Below are 19,749 nucleotides of genomic sequence, written 5' to 3'. Positions count from 1 at the left end.
AAGATCAACTGATTTTCCCAGCTTGTATTTGTTAACCATCTCTGCTTTAGTATCAATGGACGGCTGTGAAAGAGTCACAAACAAACCTAAGGAAACAAACTGCAATACTATACTGCAAGCTGAGGCTTAGCGAGACTGTATGTAAAGCCCAATATTGCAAGTGTAAAATTGAGACAAATATTAGGGCCTAACTAGGAATTAATATAGAGGTAAAACAGATGAGCAAGTAGAGCAAGTTATTTATATATAAAAAGAAAACACGATTTGGTGTTTTAAGGTGAAATAAGGAAGCTTTTATGTCAGACTTTGGATTTGATGGAAAAAATAACAGGATATGGGAAAGCATAGAAGGAAAATTGGGGGATGATTTCAAATGGCACAAATTTGATCTTTTACATGCAGGGAAAGCAGCAATTTTATACATCACGTTCTAGGGAAGTTTCACTAAGCTGTGCTCACGCACCTGAGAACCTTTGGCCTTGGTCTTTATTGGGTACGAATGTACTGCATGTATTTTTTAATAGTTACAGACCCTGCCTCCCTTGCCTTGCCTTTCTTATAAACATCTTGAACATGCAGCCAGAAGAGTCAGAGGAATTTTTTTCTGCTTTATTAGCAATAAGATAAAATCTTGTCCCATCTACCTCCACCATGACACAACCTAAGGTATTCACCATTCAGTCTGTGTGCAAAGCACCATAAGGCACTGCACTGTTACTAGACTTGAATGATAAAAGTAGTGTCCAACAAGCTGGTTGCAAGAGATTTGGACCCATGCAGGTAAAAGGAAAAACAGATAAATGTGAGCTAATCTTCAACACTTCTTGCCATCACTGATGCTGGTGAGACCTCTCACAGAGAGAAGCAAATTCAGAACATAAAGCAAGAGGGGAAAATGGGATTCAACTACAACACAGATGAGTTCTTCTCACAATTATTTTACCCCTCTATAGGTTTTTTTTTACAGTTTTTGAGAGGTGAAGAGAGTCTTTGAATGTCTGCAATCACATTTGCTAAATCAAATACAAGTTTCAAGTAACTGATCTGTTTCCCTCAGATTATTAATAAATACCAGCATCAGGGACACAGGGACTTCCTGGACTGTTAAAAGGTGGGGGAAAGGGACGCCCTTGGGAATCTAAAGGAAATGCCCATTAATCTTGGGGTGGAGAGAGGAAGCATACCCAGGGCCTGATCCTGCAAATTGCTGCATATTCCTGTCCTGGTTTTATTAGATTAACTTTATATATATATATATATGAGTAGCAGCATTGACTTTCAATTAAGGCTAAGTGCAGGCTGAAGTACTTCATTTCATTAGAGTGGAACTGATTCTCTATAATACCAGAAAAACATAAACCAATGCTCTATTGGAATTCATACCTGGTCTCTGGCAAAGCACCAATAACATGGTAGTAGTTTGAGTTCTTATTTTTGTAAATGAATAAAAGATATACATATTCTTTCCTAGAACATGAGAAAAAATGGCTTTGTTACAATATATAACAAATAGCCCTCCAGAGTGCACTGTAGATTGAGTTCTTCTGAATTTCCAGTCATTTCTTCTATTTTCAGACTTGCCTCCCTTTTTTATCCTAAGCATATATTTAGCAACCAGGATATAGATCCAAAGGAATGAGACATGATCATATCACTTTTAAGTACCTGGGCCCAGGGCAGAACCCACAAATTTGTATTAGAACTTTGTCTCTTCCCACAGCACGTGTGGGATTGAATTGCCATTAGCAATCCCCAGATAACTCTGATAAATATTTCTGTGAGGGTGTGGATTCTAGGTGGATTCTGTACATAGGGGAGTTGGGGTACTTAAAGTCTAGCTGGGGTTTGGTACCTAATTTCTCCTACTCTCACCTGAACTAACATTTTACAGCTGGCTTCAATTTCCTCCCCCACTCCCCCAATATCATTTTGAATGATCACCGTTTGGAAAAGGTGTTGCATCCTGAGCAGGGTATGAGTTGAGTGATATCAGCTTAGAGTAGATATTGGTAACCAGAGGCATGCTATGAATACTGTAGTTCGGCTGGGAATTTTGGCTATTATCATTACTAGATATGTATGCCACCAGAAAAAGCATGCTAACATGACAGTTATAATGTTATTCAAAAACCATTGCTCTTTGGAAGAAAGTATTTTGGGGGGTCAAGTATAATAGCGCTTTTAAGACAGGATGCCAGACAGTACTTATGGCACAATTATGTACGCACTAAGGACGTTCAGTATAAATCCTGAGTTTGCCTGCCACATCATACTTTGATTTTAGAGGGGATTTTACAAGTAGATCAGGCAAAATTTGGTCCTGAATGATAGCTGTGTTGACCTCACATGCTTACACATGAGATTATTCCTGCAGTAATAATTCTTTATGAGATCTTTGCACTCTGAAGACAACTGATTTCACTCTGAATTCACCAGCAAGGCTTTGAGTACAAATTGCCCATACAAGTATCATCAATGCCATCATTGCTGTTATCTGTATTCTCAAGGTACTTAGCGACACTGCCTGGGAGTAAGGCGCCATTTTGCTGGCAGGTGCCCAGGCACATGAAGGAAGTAAGCTAGTTCCCATCACGCAAAGCTCAAAATCTGAAAGATGGGAGTGAAACAGCAGCACAGAATTGTTCAAGGCCTCACAGAAGAACATGGGATCCGAGTTCAGCCTGCAGTATATCTGTGCATTAGAACACAAAATAATTTTTTCTAAAAGTTTAAGTTAATCAGTGGAAAAACTATTTTTCTAGGCCTGACCCTCTTTTCCCCCAATATTTACCCAGGATTGTCCCATGACTTGTCCACTTTTATAATCCATTAGAAAGTGATATTGTTGCATGACATGCTCAAACAACAAATGCTGCAGAAAGGCCATAACAGTATCTAAAAAGCCTTTGCTTTGTCAAAGCCTTTCACTAATGCTGGCAACAAAATTATTGAGGTCTATAATAGGCTGATCTCATGTCAAATAAGCCTTCTTATGAGCAGTATTAAACTTTGTATCTGCTTTTAAATTAAACACTTTGGGTTTATTAATGTTTCCTTTCCTCTCCAAATTTCTTTGTTGAGAAGAGGTGCCAGAGGAAATGTACTAGCAACAGTAGGATGTGAAGTATAGTTTAGAATACATTAAACATATGTTGATGGGGCCATTAGCACAGTTTATAGATACCACCACCTGTCTCTTATACCACTTGCCATTACTTTAGTGACTGAAAACATACTGTAAGAGAGGTGGTATGCTACCATTAAATCTTTACTACTGTATTAAAAGGAACACAAGAATAAATTCATGCCATATTGCTAAAAAGATTTTCCAATAACAGCTCACTTACTGAGATAAATAAACCTAAATAAATGGGGGGAGAAGGAGGCAAGCTTAACAAATATCACTCTGGTTTTGGATGCAAGAGAGCCAATGAATAACTGTGCTGGAAATACTTTGCCATTGTGAATGTACACCAAGGTAGTTAACATTTTACTTGTTCCTTTCAAGTTAGGAAGCATATTCCAGACACACTCTGATTCCTTAAAGTATTACTGTAAAACGCATTCCTAGATCTACCAAATGCTAACATTAGTGGTAAAATGCTATGCTATGAAATCCAAAAGAACTTTTTCCATCTGGCAACACAGGCAGTAAGGTTTATCTCTTTTGGACAAGAAAAACATTGTAAGGCCAGCAGTTTCCATTTGACAGACTCACCGGGGGGCAGGAACAAAAAGATTATATGCCAAAAAAAAAAAAAAAATTGCAAATTGATTTTTTTTTTTAAATCAATCCAATGGGCACATACAAGGATAATCTATTTAAATGACCTCCGATAAGTCTGGCAGGCGCTCCTCGGCCTCCCAGCGGCGTGTGAAAGGGGCTGAAGCAGCATGAGCGACGGTTCCGTGCAGGCGGGTTGGTACCAAGCCCGGCCCTGCGGCGCCCCCTGGCGGGCGCGGCGCGGCGCAGGCGGCGCGGTGCGCGGCCGCCCGCGCAGGTGGAGGAGCGGGCGGTGGGCTTATGTGCGGCAGGAGTTTTTCTAAGCCTGCGGCCGGGGGAGCGTTTATTAACCGTGGGTGCCGGCTTGCGTCATCTTCCCAACGTGACCGTTTGTTGTTTTTGCTGCAGAAGGGTGAAGCAAAGAAGCACCGTTCTTCTCGTGAACGAAAGGGACGTCAGCGGCAGCAACGTGGTCACTCTGCCCAAGGGACGTGAGGTGTGCAAGTGGCAGAAAGGCAGCAGGTACATTTAGCCTGTAGGGGAGGGTGCAGGGAAAAGAAAAATGTGACACCTCCCCACCACTCCCAGCACAGAGATGGGGAAGAGGAGCAAGGATAGGACAAAGACTGGGCCTCAGAGTTGCACCTCGGACAGGGACATGTAGTAAATGCATCAAAAAAAGTTGGGTCTGGACATGCCAAAAGCATTCATAAAATCTACATGGAATTAAAAATTACATTTAGAGAGTGTTCCTCAGCTTTCCAGAATGGGCAGAAGAAATGTGCTTGGCTGGAAGCCACTGCCTGGCCTTTCCCAAGCCTGCTGGAACAAGCTGGGCAAGCCCTGAGCCTGGACCTACCAAAGGGCTCTATTGCTCCTCTTAGCCCAGGCTAAGTGCAGCTACTCACAGTTGTGAGCCCTCTGTAAAAATATTCGTGCTAATCATAGCAAGTGAGGGAAAAAGGAAAGCGCTTTACTTTCAGAGTAAGCATTGGCACAGGTAGAGGTAAAAGGCCATTCATTGTCCTTTCTGGAAAGGAAGGGAAAAAGGATAGTTAGCCTTAGTACCAGCCAGCGTTCAGCAAGAGCAGCATCAGATCTGATCAGGAGGTGGCAGCACTATCCTGGAAAGCTCGCAAAACTTCTCACACACACTCCCTTGTAAAAAAAATCCCAGGCTCGCCGGCGGGAAGTACCCTTGTGCTCGGGGGAGGAAGAATTCCAAAGGCAAAATGCGTGCACATGTCCAGTAAATATTTGGAATGAATTGTAAAGATCCCAGCTGAAGATAAAACTGAAATTGCTGTTTTACATCACAGGAATCGTTAAGCAGGATGCCTGCAGCACACCCTTCTCCAAAATGTTGCAACCTGCCACAAAAAAGAGGAAAAAAAAAAAAATCCCTCCAGGGGAGAAGGGCCAGAGATGCCTTTGGAGACTTAATTGTTGCTATCAATTTATATGGAAGCATGCACATATCACCAAGAGAAAAATAAAACTTTGTAATAGGGAAGACAGATAAAATGTGAAATTCCCCTTCCATGTTTTCAAAAGTTTATTTTAAATGGGTGAGAAAAAGGATTAGAAATTTGCCAATGTGATAAGCGTGGCCTTAAGTCAGTTTTGCAAAGAGTCTGCTGCATGGTGCTCACAGAACTGACATAGTATTGCTATAATCTTTGCTTATTTCATTCCAAAAAAACCCCCAAACCTGTAGAAAAAATAACATACCTGTAGCAAGTCTTTTGTAAAGCCACAAATAAACCTGAGCAAACCTAAAGTCACTCCAGGCAGGTATGTTTCTGACTTATTCCTTGATGAATTTTCAATACTAAGCTGAAGGTAGAAGTACTGTTTTTAAGCCATACCCCATGTGTTGTGCTTTTGCATTGCCTCAGGTGCTAGGCTTGGTCAATGTGTGACTGAGGAATTCATGGTCCTGCAGGTGTCACCAGGAAAAAGCCCTGCAATTCAGTAGGTGGTGCTGAAACACTTTGCTGGAAGCACCATCGTGGTGACCCTGTCTGCATTTTCTTGACCTGGCCCATCTGAGACCATAATGAGGGGAGATGCTAGTGGAAAAGCTGCTTGGAGTTAGTTTGGCACTAACTCTGGTACCCTAGCTAGATTCAAGAGTTTTTGGTATTCATTCAATACACACATCAGTGCATGTAACCCTTTTTTTGGCTCTGCAACATATTCGTAGATCCATCTCATTTTTTTGACACTTTATTTAGTATCGGAAACATCTGAAGAGCATAACAAATAGAAATCCAGGATTTAGCCAAACTCTATCAATTGTTGGTATTGGAACATCAATGGAGCTCAAACAAGTTTCACTTGGCAAGACAACTGCACAAAAGTATTTGATGTATAATCGCAAGCTATTTTCAAGGTTCATGCACACAAAAGGGTTCAAATGTAAGCAAATTAAAGTCCCAGAATTAATGAAATATGTTCTGTTTCCCTTCCACTTGCCAACTATTTAACCTGGTCAGAAGATAAATTCACATGGAATTAATTTTATTTAGCCTACCTCAGACTCCTCCTGGGCTTTCTTGAAATGAGGTATTCTTCACTTCCTATCCTGCACAATTTTGTAATGCAGCTGCACATTGTTGAAAAAGTGCCACAATTCATGACGAGGCCGCTGCACTGCAGGAAGGAGTGTGGTTATTTAGAATACATATATCTATATTTGCATACTTATAAAGTTTACGTGTCTGGTTTATTAAGCTCTAGGAACCTCCTTGGTAGATGATACCATGATACACAACTGAGAGCAATTAAGCCATTAACATGAGTAAAGCAAGGCTGATTCTCAGCCGAGTGAACTCCAAAGGAAATTTAAAGTATTTTTGAAGTTCAAAAGGACAATGGCTCCTGCAGAGCCGAAAAACTTGTAGAAGATGAAAAAGGGGTCAAAATCCTCTCCACCATGTTTATAACCAAACAAAGAAAACGGGCAGCAATGCCTGAGTGCTGTGCTGTCCAGGGGTCTCCCATAGTGGTACGAATTTCCTTACCCATTCGAACACCCCGCTGCTCCCACGCTCTCTGGGAGCCCCCTGATACCACTACAAGCAGAACGTTTGGCCCAGCGACGTAAAGGAGAGTGTAATATCAGGACCTTCTATTTTGGAGCAGGATGAGAAAAGGGAAGGAGACACAGACATGGTGACTCCAATTTCAGTACTCCGGTCTTTCTCATGAACTCAGCCACAGACCTGCACTATGAAGTGAATGCAAAGAAGAGAAACGCTGAATCACCCTCAGGAGCGACCACAAATACAGGGGAATGAGGATGGGAGTCCCGCAGTGTGATGGAGGGATGATCCTCAGGGATACTGAAGGGTTCAAGGAAGCCTGAATGACTTTTACTCACATGTGTAAGGTGTGATGTTTGGGAGAGAGAGGAGCTGATGTGCATTCAAATTCACATCGGATTAACTAAATATCTGCAAAACAAACTTATAACCCCCATAGCTACAACACAGGGGTATGAACAATTAGGTTCAACAGCTGGCTGCTGACACACTGATTGGAAACTGAGAAGGTGTCTCCTTGCAATACTTAGTGGCTAGCATAGTAGCATGTATAGATTTGCCTTTTTTTTTTCTTAAATGAGATTTGCAACCTAGTGAATCCCACCACAGAGTTTGAAAGATTTCTCCTCCTTAAAGAAATGCCTTATTGCCTCACAGATGCACTCATTCTGTAAGCACTTTTGGTGCCCTTGTGCCTGCACAGCTCCTGAGAAAATCATGGAGCAGGAATCCATGCTCTTTTCACCTTTTTATTTAAATCTAAGCTGTGTGTCCAGCAGTGCTCCAATGTGATGAAGGCCTCCTCCAAAAGGCCAGAAGGGAAGTGCCCACAGATGGCCTGATAACACTCGTGACCTTCCCCACAGCGCTGCCTGCAAAGCAGACCCTTTCCATGACTGGGTGAGGGAATTTATCATTTCTGTGGCTGGACGGTCCCCATGCCAGTGGAGTGGCCGTGTCACCCCGCAAGCCATCAGCACAGGAGCTCGGAATGGAAAACAATTTCAACATTCACAGCCTGGAGTCCTGCCCTTCGCAAACACATTTGATGTTCATACATGGTCTCTTGGCTGCTGCTGCTCAGGACCATCTGTTGGGATGGCTTCATGCCTGATCAAGTGGTGGGATGCCAGTTTCACTGGGACATAAAATAGATGCCAAACAAAACGCCTCTGGTTTTACTTCTATTACTCTGAATTCAAAGCACATGCTAAAACTAATCCCCATTTTAACACTGTTGTGGTGCCAGTTAAACCTTCGTTTTTTTCCCACTATCTGCCAGATTTCTACCATGTATTTAGGCACTTAATGAAATCCAACAGCAATCAGCACTATTAATTTCACACAAACACGACACTGTTTGGAGGGTTTTGGTGAGACGTGTTAGCACTAATGACAGAGGTGAATGCGTGAGAGTTTCTTATACACATAACACAGGATCTTTGAAGGAGCTGTATTAGGACATCTCTTTAAAAATTGCTCCTGAAACCACATCCAGCTATCATAAATTTTTCTGCTAGATAGAAATGTGACTTATCAGTTTGAAAATGTTATGGCACAGTTAAGAAAAATGCTTCTATCAATCAAATGTGCAAAGGCTTTGAGCATTATGTGAAAACTAATCTGAGAGGCTATAAAGACATTTTATTTCCAACTACCTGAGTTTACCATAGCTCCAGCTCTGATCTATAGTAAACTCTTCCATGTTGTGGCTGGTTTGCCATCTGGGTTTATATGACTAACTCCCGGTGAATGTTCCACATTCAGAGAAGTGTGTTCCTGTCCTCAGCCAAGATGAATATTATTGTCAAAACTGCCATCATTACAGCTACTGTGGGCTTTGGGATTCCTCTGGTGTTTGCAGAGAAAATCCAGCTGCCACAGATGTCCCCTGAGCTGATGGATTTTCTCCTGTAGTCCTACAGCAGATCTGGAAAGCCCAAAGGGAAATCCCCTGGTTGACTTCCCCTTGCTGCTATTCCTTCTTCTGCTCTGTAATGCCAAGAGGTACCTACCCCTCTGACATCTCCTGCCTCCTCCTCCTCCTCCTCCCTCTGCCTCCCAGGTGAGGAGATAACATACACCAAAATGGTGAGGACCTAGCTGGAGATGCCACCTCAGAGCTGAAGGAAGCTCAGGTACACGAGGTGGCAGTACATGAGGTAGTGCACAATGGACACAAACCTGGAATAAAAAGGCAGGTGAAAAGGTGGTGTGAGGGTAAACCAAAAGCAAAGCTGTTGGGACAGGGTAAGTTCCAGTCTTGGCATTAAGATTTCTGGTTTTAGGAAACTGCCTTATTCAATCAAGTGTTCAATTCCTGATCTGATTCTTGAATGCGGAGTGCTTTAAAGCACTTCATTTTGCTAATGATGTGACAGATTCCCATGATGTTATCATTTAGCAATCTTAATTATTTTTTATCAATTTGTTTACAGTGCCTTCTTATATATTCCTAAAATAAAGGTTGCCATGGAAGCCTAAAAAAAAAATTATCAATAACAGTTAAAAGAAAGTCTGGGAGTGTGAAAGTTAGTTTCCTTTTGTTTTTGCATTGTATCACACACACACAAAAAAAAAGAGAGAATTATTTGAGTCTACCAAGTAGATCTGACAGGGCCAGGAGCATAGGCCAACTGATGGCACGTGGACCGGCCATAAAATTAAAAATAAACTTAAGAGCAAACGTGCAGCTAAATGCAGACTGCAAGGATAGGATGTGAACTTCAGCTATTTCCTGGACCTCGTGTGGTTCCAAAGTTTAACAGCTTTAGCCTTTGGAGACCCGGAGGCGTGCATACTTGTTTTCAGTTTCTCCTCCTTTCATCTCCCCCTACTCGGAGCCCTTCCACCCTCCCAGCTGCCCTGCTGTCTCCGTGCCTCTCCGCAGAAGGACGCTCCGCTCACCCTCCAGCTTCCTGGCATCACCGCGCAGCCTTGTCCCCTCCACAATTCTCATTTTGCCTTCAGGGCTCACCAGCTCTCAGAAGATTAACCACTACCTACCAAACACCCACGTGGGGGAATCCAGTGAGATGTGTGACTGCCAGCTGTTTTCTGGGAGTGTGGGCTCATGCCTAATAATTAGATTTTTTTACAAGTTTCAGTCTTGATTTTTTTTATGATTTTTTTTTTGGGGGGGGGTAAAATAACCATAGTAGTAACAGCTAGCCCATCTTTCTCTCCCAGGGCTTGTATGAGAGCAAAGAGATATTTTCAGGAATAAGTTTATTATTCTTGTGGGATGTACCATAAAGCTCAAAGTACTTCACTAAGCCCAGACTGAGCTTTGTGGTCTTTTTGCTTGTGGGCCTTGTGCCTGCACAGAATCAAGGCCAAATTTAAAATAGGAGTGTGTTTCTAAAATGTATTTTGATATCTCTCCCATTTATGATAGAACTTTATGCTCATTTCTCCTGGTTTCATATAGTATTTTTCTTTGTTAAACTAGAAATGAACAACAAAACAAATCCTACTGTTAGTCCCTGAACACCTAAAAAATCATCATGAATTAATTTTCATCATTTAAATTTCATTTCAAGAAGCTCCAATCTCCTAAAACAATCTCCAAAATATTCCCCAACCCCTTCACCTTATTTCTGAATGGCATCTTCTATTAAGGTACCTCCTATTAAGACATTTTCTCCTCTTGTTGCCTGCTGAAATCCTCAAATTGTATAATAACCAGTAGCAGGTAAATAGCAGAAGAAAACTGGGGTATATTCTCATGGACTTTCAAGAAGTTTTTTACTTCTTTTGTTTACATGTTTGAAATGTATGGAAGAAGAAACAAAAATATGTGCGCACAAACCTTATTAGTTCTAGTTCCTGATTTTGCCTAGAAGAAAATGTGTTGAGTAGAGCAGAAGACTGAAGGACCAAGGTAAAGTGGCAGTTTTCTTGTAGGATGTAGGGAGAAAAAAATACCATTGGAGAGAATAGAACTAAGGACTTTGTATTTCTACATTCAAATACCTGTGCTTTCAGTTATCCTCATTACAGTCGCAGGTCTCATGAGACACAAGTTATTTTTACTGCCTTTCAAGATAAATTCAACATATGCTTTCACAGAGTGGTACCTCTAATTAACAACACAGCTAATTTTAACTTAACAAGATCCACAGTAAATTATGTTCCTTCCCTAGTCCTTCATATCACTCCTCCTTCTGCACCAAAAAGAGACTTATTATCAAAAAAGGAATGATAACAGGAAATAAACATATCACCCTTAATCCCTTTTCAAAAAATATCCATAATGTTCTCATTTCCTTAACAGCTTTTCTGAAATGAGACACAAGTAAGTGCATTCTGCATCCCTGCATGAACCTAGATTAAGAAATAGATGTGCAACCATCATACAACAGCTAATAAACCTTAGGTTAAAGTTCTCATGGCAAACTGGAGAGTTAATGAGACTAGGACAACCTTAATCTAGAATGTTTTCCTATCCGAGTATTTACAGTTAGTCCCCTATTAATTTGTGGATGAACAAACACTACTTACATACTTATTTTCACAGCACACACATGCAATGTTTGTGTTTTCTTTTTTCACACAGAAAACGTGAGCAAAGTGCCATTGTACCTAAACAAATGTTTCTACGTTCCAAAACTTGGGTGCCACATATATTGCCCATTGCAAAAGGCTCGTGTCTGGGTAGCAACAAACACCACCTTCCAGAGCTGAAACCTCAGTGGATGCATTTCTGGCTTTTTCTGTTAACAAGTTCTACAAAGTGACTGAAGAGAACTTAATATGCCCTTATAACACAATTTTATTCAACCATAGTGCCTTAATGTCCCATTAAGAATTGGGGTCATATATGAAACAAAGGGTCTCTTCTTTATGTGGCTTTTAATTCACCTTCATACTAATTTTCCATACACACTATCTTCTTGTACTATTTTATTGCAAATATGGTAAACAGCATTTCTTCTAATACATAGATGGCCAAAGCAAATACCAGAAGACCCCAAGATAAACAGGCATATATGATTTTTGTAAATATTCATAAGAATTCTGTTTATATGAATGGTTTTCTGGTTCCACCCCAGATAATTTCCTCTCCACATAGAAAGTCAATGTTAGAGTCAGAGAAGTCACAGGCTCACACATGAAATTTGTGAGGGGAAACCACCAGATTATCAGTGGATTTCTGTTTCTCCTTTTCTTTCTCTCTGGCAATAATGACTTAATTAGGGCCAGATTTTCCATATGATACCATTATTTTCCATACCTTTAGCATTCAGCTACACCACCACTACTAGGTCCATCACTACTTTGAACTTACAAAACTATTAGTTCAGCAAATGTTCTACCAAAGTGATGCCTATAAGGGAAAAAAAATTCTCTCAGCATGATTAAGCCCATGTGCTAGTAACTGAAGCAGTTCTCAAAACAAAGGGGATAAAAGTAATCCTATATTTGGACTACCGATCAGAGTTTCATCACACGAAGCAACCCTTCGTCACTACAATCCATCTTCAAAATGTTTCAACAGCTGGGCCTAGTTGTCACTTACAGAAAAACATTATCACCTGTTAAGGAAATAGGACATTTGGGGACATGCTTCAATAGCAATTTAGGGAGAGCTCTCTTCCCAGAACTGAAGGGAAAAAACTAGAGAGAGAGAGAGATTTTTTGAGCAATATCATCCAATGCGCAAAACCTAGATGAAAAAATATTTTGTAACTGGATTGTTTGAGCAAACATGCCTTTAAAGCAATCTTTTCTAAGAAAACTCTTTCATGAACATCCTGTGAAAATAACAACTGTGCTAAGGGTACTAATAACACTGGTTTGTACATTTTAAACTATTTCAAGCGTCACCAAAGTAGATGGAGTTCATTAAAAAATAATTTGAAGTTCTTATACAGTCTGAGTTATACTGGGGAAAATCCAATGTAAGCCAATGACTTCATGTTACAATTAAAAATTAAAGTTGCCTGAACAACCTTAACCTCTACTTCATTGTACATACGCCTTATGACCCAGCCTTGAATTACATCACCGTATGCTGCTTTTCCCGCACAGAACATGTGTTTCAGCTGACTCTGATCTGATGATGAAGGGATATTTAAAATATTCAGTTTTGTATGTATCTTTCAATGTGTGGCCCCCTGCATAGTACACTGCAAATGACAGTTCCCCAGCACAGGATTCATCTCATTTGCTTTAGATGACCCACACCCCAATTACTTAGTCTCTGTAGTTGCCTTGTACTCCTTTCAGAGGACAATTTATCTGACCTATTTTAGACAACCACTCAGGGTGAGATGAATCACGCTAATTTAGAGAATTGCATTTCACATGAAATGGTCGAGTTAGGACCCTCAACTTCTAGATCAAACACTAATGTGGGCTAGGATGATCAAATCAATGAAAAATTTTTTTGCAAGATCTTCCAAGGTTCTTCTCTAAGAAATCAAAGTCTCTTGGACATTATTTGTGAGAGTCTGGGGTCATCTATAAACTTATAAGGTTCAGTGAAACTGGCAAAAGAGTGAAAATATCAGACTATTACAAGACAGCTGGTGAAATGATCTAATGATTTCTTCTGAACACTAAAATTTGCTGTGATTTGTTTTCAAATCTGAATCACTTGCCATAGCTTACTTCTGTTGTGAAAGTGGTGCTCAGTTCTTTGATCCCACCTTAAAATTCCTGATTAAAACATCTTCAAATGCAAGACGGACTCAGCACTCATCCCCTGATCTGGATCTAAAGGCACTGTCTAAGCCCTTCATATTAAAAATGAACTGAATCAACACCCCCACCCCCATCCCACTACATAAAGATTACAAATTTCCAAGTTCCTTCAATTGAGGTCAGCCCAGAGCTTGTTCATGTCTTTAACTGAGTTAAAACAAACTTTTTAGTTTGATTAATGACATTTCTATTTTCTTCTCCTTAATTGTCTAGCTATTTAACTGTGGCAATACAGTAATTGTATAACAGGACTTTTTAATCACACATATTTACCAGGCACCATTCAGAGAAAGGGGAAGAATGACTTGTCATGGTACACACATTTTGGGTGTCCAGCATCTACTCCTGGCTCTGCCAGAGGCTTCTCGCAGAGCCTGACTGTGTCACTTAGTGCCACCAGTACTGCACGGGGCCCAGCTTGGGGACCTTGTCCGCTCCACGCTTCCTTGGCAATCTTGGGACAGAAACGGGCACCTCCCCAAGGGCGAAACAAATCTGAGGCAGGCAGACTCTCCCTCTGATGATGCCCCTCTCTCAATCGCTACATGGCTCAGCTTGCTGTATGTGCATGTGAATCCTCCCTTTCCAGTTAGCCTGCAAGTTCAAAGTTGCAAAGACTAACTTATACTGCCATTACTTTTCTTGGCATGTATAATACGACTCTGCACTTGTGCATCACTACCTGTGATGGCCTCCAGTTACTTTTGTATTATACATAGTTATCAACATTGTCTATACGTACTTGCACTAAAGTGTTTGCACAATGTTTCCCATTTCTACTTACTTATCTTTCACATCAAGAGAGGCATGGCATTCCTTTATTTCACATATTCATCCCTCACTTAATCTATTTACTGAGCAACATGAACTAGAAAATGTGAAGAAACACCATGTGATTCAGAAGTGAAAGTATATTCTGATTTCTACGGTGCCTGATGGATCATAAGCCAATATTTCACATGCTGTTAAAAAAATGCAAGTTCTTGTCAGATATGCTTAGGGCAATCACCAAAGCTTTTTCTAGTTTTGCATTTTGCTCTTAGGCTCATTTTCTCATCTCCCCTTTTCTAAATGGCACGCGCCAGGAAACATTTGTGAACTGCTCTACAAGAAAACTTCATGGAGCGGAAGAGGAGCAGGACCCTCTTCGCCTGGTGGCTGCCTATCGCCAAGGCAGGGAATTCCACAAGTGCGTGCCTCCTAACCTGAGCTGAGCTGCAGGTCACTCGAGTGGTGCATGCAGACTCCTCTCCCCGACATTACAGGCATTTCTCTCATTGGTGGTAAATATCTGGGAAATCTCGCTGCATTTTTGGCACCATAAATCTAATGCTCGTCTATAACTTAGATATAAATTACGGTGCGTTCAGCTCCCATTAGTTTCAAATTAGCAGTGTCACTTAGATTATTTGGTGTATAAATATTATTGAAGCTGCAGATTCCAAAAGTCAGGACATATATTAACAGTGTGTGCTCACTAATCCTGGGAAGATCATGCCTCCTGTTCCATGGGATTTAGGCTTGTCTCTCATTCAAACAGATTTGTGGTGTGAAATGTTAAACAGTGCTGCTGATGACTAGTTATTTATAAAAGGCAAACACTGATACCTCATCTTTCTTGTCTTCACACATCCTCGACTGCACTCAAAACTACTCCTTTAAAAACAAAGCAACAAGTAAGAAAACGCACAGTATTTTCTTCCATGGTTAGCTGCCAGCAGTGGTTAATCAGTTAGCAAAATAAAAGCCTGAACTGAGAAATGAAGCTTTTTCTGCTCTTATCCACCTCCATACGGAAGAGGAATCATGACCTGTAGTATGCACAGATGGATTCAGATGTGAGCCAGCTAGCTGTGCCCTTCACGGAGAGCTGTTTGCTGGAGTCTGCAGAGGGGGAAGGGCTAGAGCAGAGCCAAGTGACAGGATGCTGATACTGCTTTCTGGTGGCCACTGTCAAAAATCATTTAATTTATAACCTTTGCCATATGCATACAGCAAGTTCCATTGGCCTCGGTCAAGACTCCGGAAGGGAGAGCCAAGTCATGTCCCTTGGCTTGACTCATCCTTGGCAGGTGTTCAAACCTTTGACTTGCCTTAGAGTAGATGACATCCACTTGTAGCTATCTTTCATACATTTTTGGCCTTCAAAAGGTAGTTAGTGGCCTCTGCTAGTTTATATTAGTCCTGTTCTAAGCTGCTGGGTTTGATGCCTGATAGCCTTCCTTCCTCATAGAAAGTATTACATGGTAACTGGGGAGGTCTCAGGTTTCTGCAGTGCATCAAATCAAATGAAAACATTTTTCTTGCACTGAGACTTTTCCAAATTATTTTTTTCCCTTCCTTTTAAGAATGTGAGAGACAGCCTAATGTTTTAGAAAAGAATTAATAATGTTGATTTGTGCTGGAAAAAAATACTCCTTCAAGATGTAAATGATCGAGACATCAATAGACATTCCTCTCAGGTACCAAGCCAGACAGATATAAGTCAGCAGATGTATCCCTGTTAGCACTAAACTGAGATGGAGGCAACAGATGCTACCTCTCAGCAGGGCTTATTAGACCATGCTCAACAGCATGCTGACACAGTTACACAGTATCCCAACTTCTTCTGGCCTGCCACTGCTCATCTCATCACAAAGGCAGAGGAGCAAGCGACTGCCTGTAACCTGGCAGACATGCCTTTACTCTAAGACACCGAGTTTGTGGAGGACTTTTAAAAGTATCAAGGGGAGCTGAAAACTCTGTTGTCCTTTGCACTTTTGAAAAATCTCCTCCTTGATTAACACATTGATCCCTATACTTTGTAGCTGTCAAGTCACCAGCATAGCACACCATTTATTTGTACTGGAGAGACTGTTGTTGGGTATGAGTGTATGCACTGGACATCAGGAGATCTATTAGGTAGAGAGGTAGTCATACCATTAACTGAGCAAGGAATAGCTATCAGAAGTAAATTCAATGAATGTTGCACTCCTAGCCTCCTTTTCTCCTCCTGCTTCCCCCTCTTCAGCATCCCAGGCTTGTTGCAAAATGATTTACGTTATCTTTCACACTAACAGTGCCTTTCATACATGGGCAGCACACAGTGTCTTTTGGGTCCCTTCTGTGGCTCTCAATGCACCGATGATAAATCATCATTTCAATTTTTAATTCAAAATGAATTTTGAAACTTCTACTTTAGCCAACTCTCATCTTGCAGCAAAGACTGCCAAAGAGCTGGCCTGCATCAAACTGTTCAATGATATTATGTATCTTAAGATTATCTATCTTCTTCCAACCATTTCTGGATTGTTCTTGACCAATGACTGATCCTGCTTGAAATATCCTATTTGATGAATCTACCTGTGAAAGCTATTCCAGAGACTATCAGATGCACTTTTCTGTAAAGTTGTTTTTTTTCCTGTCTAGCCTTTTCCTTGAATTAATTTTTTTAAGTTACTCCAAGGCTCTAGTAAGCTGCCAGAGAAAATGAAAGCAGAAGCTGTAGCAAAATGGAGAAAGGAGAACTTAAAAATAAGGTCAAAGGGATAGCCGTTCCTTGTAGAAGGATTAAACAGAGGAAAAGATTGTTTGGTGAAGACACTGGCTGATTGTGCCATAGCTATCTTTCTATCACCTTTTCCTTGAGAGTCATGAGCTGTTAAGTTTTCTTTCTAGAACTTCCATTTCATTTACGTCAACAGTTAGAACTAGCAGTAGGTCTTGGATAATGTCACTCTCAGAAATAAAATATTTTCATACAGGGTTTGACTGTGTCTGTGGGCACCAAGGCAATCAACACTCAGGTGCAGTTACCTACCAAGTTTAGCTTTTGGACAGAAATGACCACTTGGCTCTATCTGTGGTTGCTTCTACAGGGGCAACAAGTAGTCAGGGTTTGGATTCCTAATCATGACTTGTTTGCTTGAACACCAGTCCCAGAAACCAGCTTATTCTTATCCCAGACTCATTCTTTCAAAGTTCATTTGTTTCCTGAGTGAATTGTAATTTTAAAATACTTTGTAGATTGTTGGACATTTCAACTTTTACAAGGCTAATAAAATAAGATGGGAAGAGTGTGTCTTTCATATGCTGCAGTATCACAAACCACCTGAACAAACTTAATGTCTAATAAGATGCAAGGCTGGCTGTGCTTACTTCTACAGCTCAGGTACAATGATTTAAAGGCATGTCCACGTACACCTGTTTTCAAACTTTAGCCTATCAGCCAAATCTTATCTGCTTGATATACTTTTATGACACATGTGATGCCTTTCAAAAGGAGCAGTCAGGGCAAAAAGCCTTAACTATTGAGATAGTGAATGAATTCCTCAAACTTTTGAAAATATAGCATCCAAAGCTGCATGAAACAGTAGTGACCTGCAATAACAGAGAGCTGGTCTCAGTAATACATCTGGCACGGGCTGAGGGTGATGGAAGTTCTCAATCTGTACCCCAATCCACGGAGTACAGCCCTGCCCCTAAATGAACTTGAAAGCACACTTCAGCCTCAGACACCACCAACTTTTGGGGACTCTGTTCAGTCCTTGTTCAGATCCAAATCCAGTTATTGATCAGTGCTGAGGCACAATGGCGCTGGCAGATGAAATCTCACAGCACCTCCCATCTCACTAATTGAGCCCTTTGGGGGTTTGTGCTGATACACCACAGTTTGGTAGGAAATAGCTTGTGGAACACCAGAGAGCTGAGAACCAAAAAAGGGGATGAGCACCCTGCTACAAAGGGAGGACTTCTAGTCTTGCCTCCTATAGCTCTGCTTAGGGAGGTGGACAGGGATTTTTCTTTTCTTTCTATGAAAATTTCTGCCATTGCCATTGGTAGAAAAACACCATGGTGTCCTAAGATTATTGCTGTCAAACCCAGTAGGTTTGCTGGCTCCCTCAGTTTATGGGAATTCACCCATTGCAGGACTACAGGACAGAAGAACTTCGTTCTTTTAAGGACTAGAGGATTCAGCCCCTTTTGGGTCAACTCTAGGAACTACTTCCCTTCAGCAGCTGTGTGGCCTTTAGCTAGTGTCTGCCAGTGACCCCGCTGGAGGTGGGTATTGCATGAGTACCCAGGAGGATGGGGTTGGGACACCAAGATGACTGCAGCAACTGTACCTTCTGAAAAGCATTCTCAACACAACTGCTATATTTTCACATTTGGATTTGAAAAATCTTCTGCACACTCATGAACATAACCATCTCCCCAGTGTCAGTGAACTAAGAAGGGAGAGATTTACAGACAACATTTGAAATTTAACTCTGTTCATTTTTTCACAATTCTTTCTGAAGTCTGAGTATGAGATAGCATGAGTACAGTTCAGCCACATATTGTGCTTTAAGAGAGGTCTTTCAAATCTTCATTGTAAATAGATGGTTCTAATTTATAAGAGTGGACTGGTATTGTTAATTACACATAATTTTGTGTGTGTGTGCAGATATGGAATTATATGCAATTTCTGTCTGACTGTGTTTTGATACATGCTACATAGATTGAACTTTCAGCCTTCAACTTTCGATTATTCCTAACAGTCATCAAAAATATAAAAGCATTGAACCTGGCCACCTTTGAATCACCAATATTATTGTGGTGATTCGGGTTTCCCTTTGAAAATGCTAAAAGAAAATCATACTACAGCAGGAGAAAGATAAGGCTCAGTATTTTTCCTGTCGGTCTTGACAGCACTCACATATTAGTTTCTGTATTGGTAGTGATTCATATCACAAATGCCTTTGTCCATTTCTCTCTTTCTGCTACAATAGCACAAGTAATTAACTAAGTGGAGAGGCTGTCAATTAAACACTGATACTAATCTTGGCATAAAAGCTCCCTTAAGAAACACTGATTTGGAACATATTTTACAGCGTCACCACTGCCTTCATTCAGCTCATTTCTCAGACAATTAAGTGCTCCAAATGTTTGTATGTCATCCAAGCAACATTAGTAGCATGAACAACCCGTGCTATAGATACAGTCCCTGCAAAGAATGCCTGGAGAATACAATGCCTATTGTGCCAGCAATGCTTGTTTTTATCAAGGAAGGGACATTATATAGTTAATTAATGCCAAGATCTTTAATGTTAAGATTGTCAAGGACAATTAAGAAGATGATTATAAGTGTCCTTGGTAACAAGAATGCAATACTCATTTTAGCTTACTTTCACTAAGTGTGGCTTAAAGGTCAGTTTCTCTGAAGTGTGAATACTTAAGCATTCTTTGGATAGATATCATTATATATTAATCTTGGGGGGAAAAAACAACACATTTTTCTAATTTATCCGT

The sequence above is a fragment of the Apteryx mantelli genome, chromosome 3 (genome assembly GCF_036417845.1).
Source record: "Apteryx mantelli isolate bAptMan1 chromosome 3, bAptMan1.hap1, whole genome shotgun sequence".
Taxonomy (NCBI): domain Eukaryota; kingdom Metazoa; phylum Chordata; class Aves; order Apterygiformes; family Apterygidae; genus Apteryx; species Apteryx mantelli.
Note: the sequence above shows the minus strand (reverse complement) of the source record.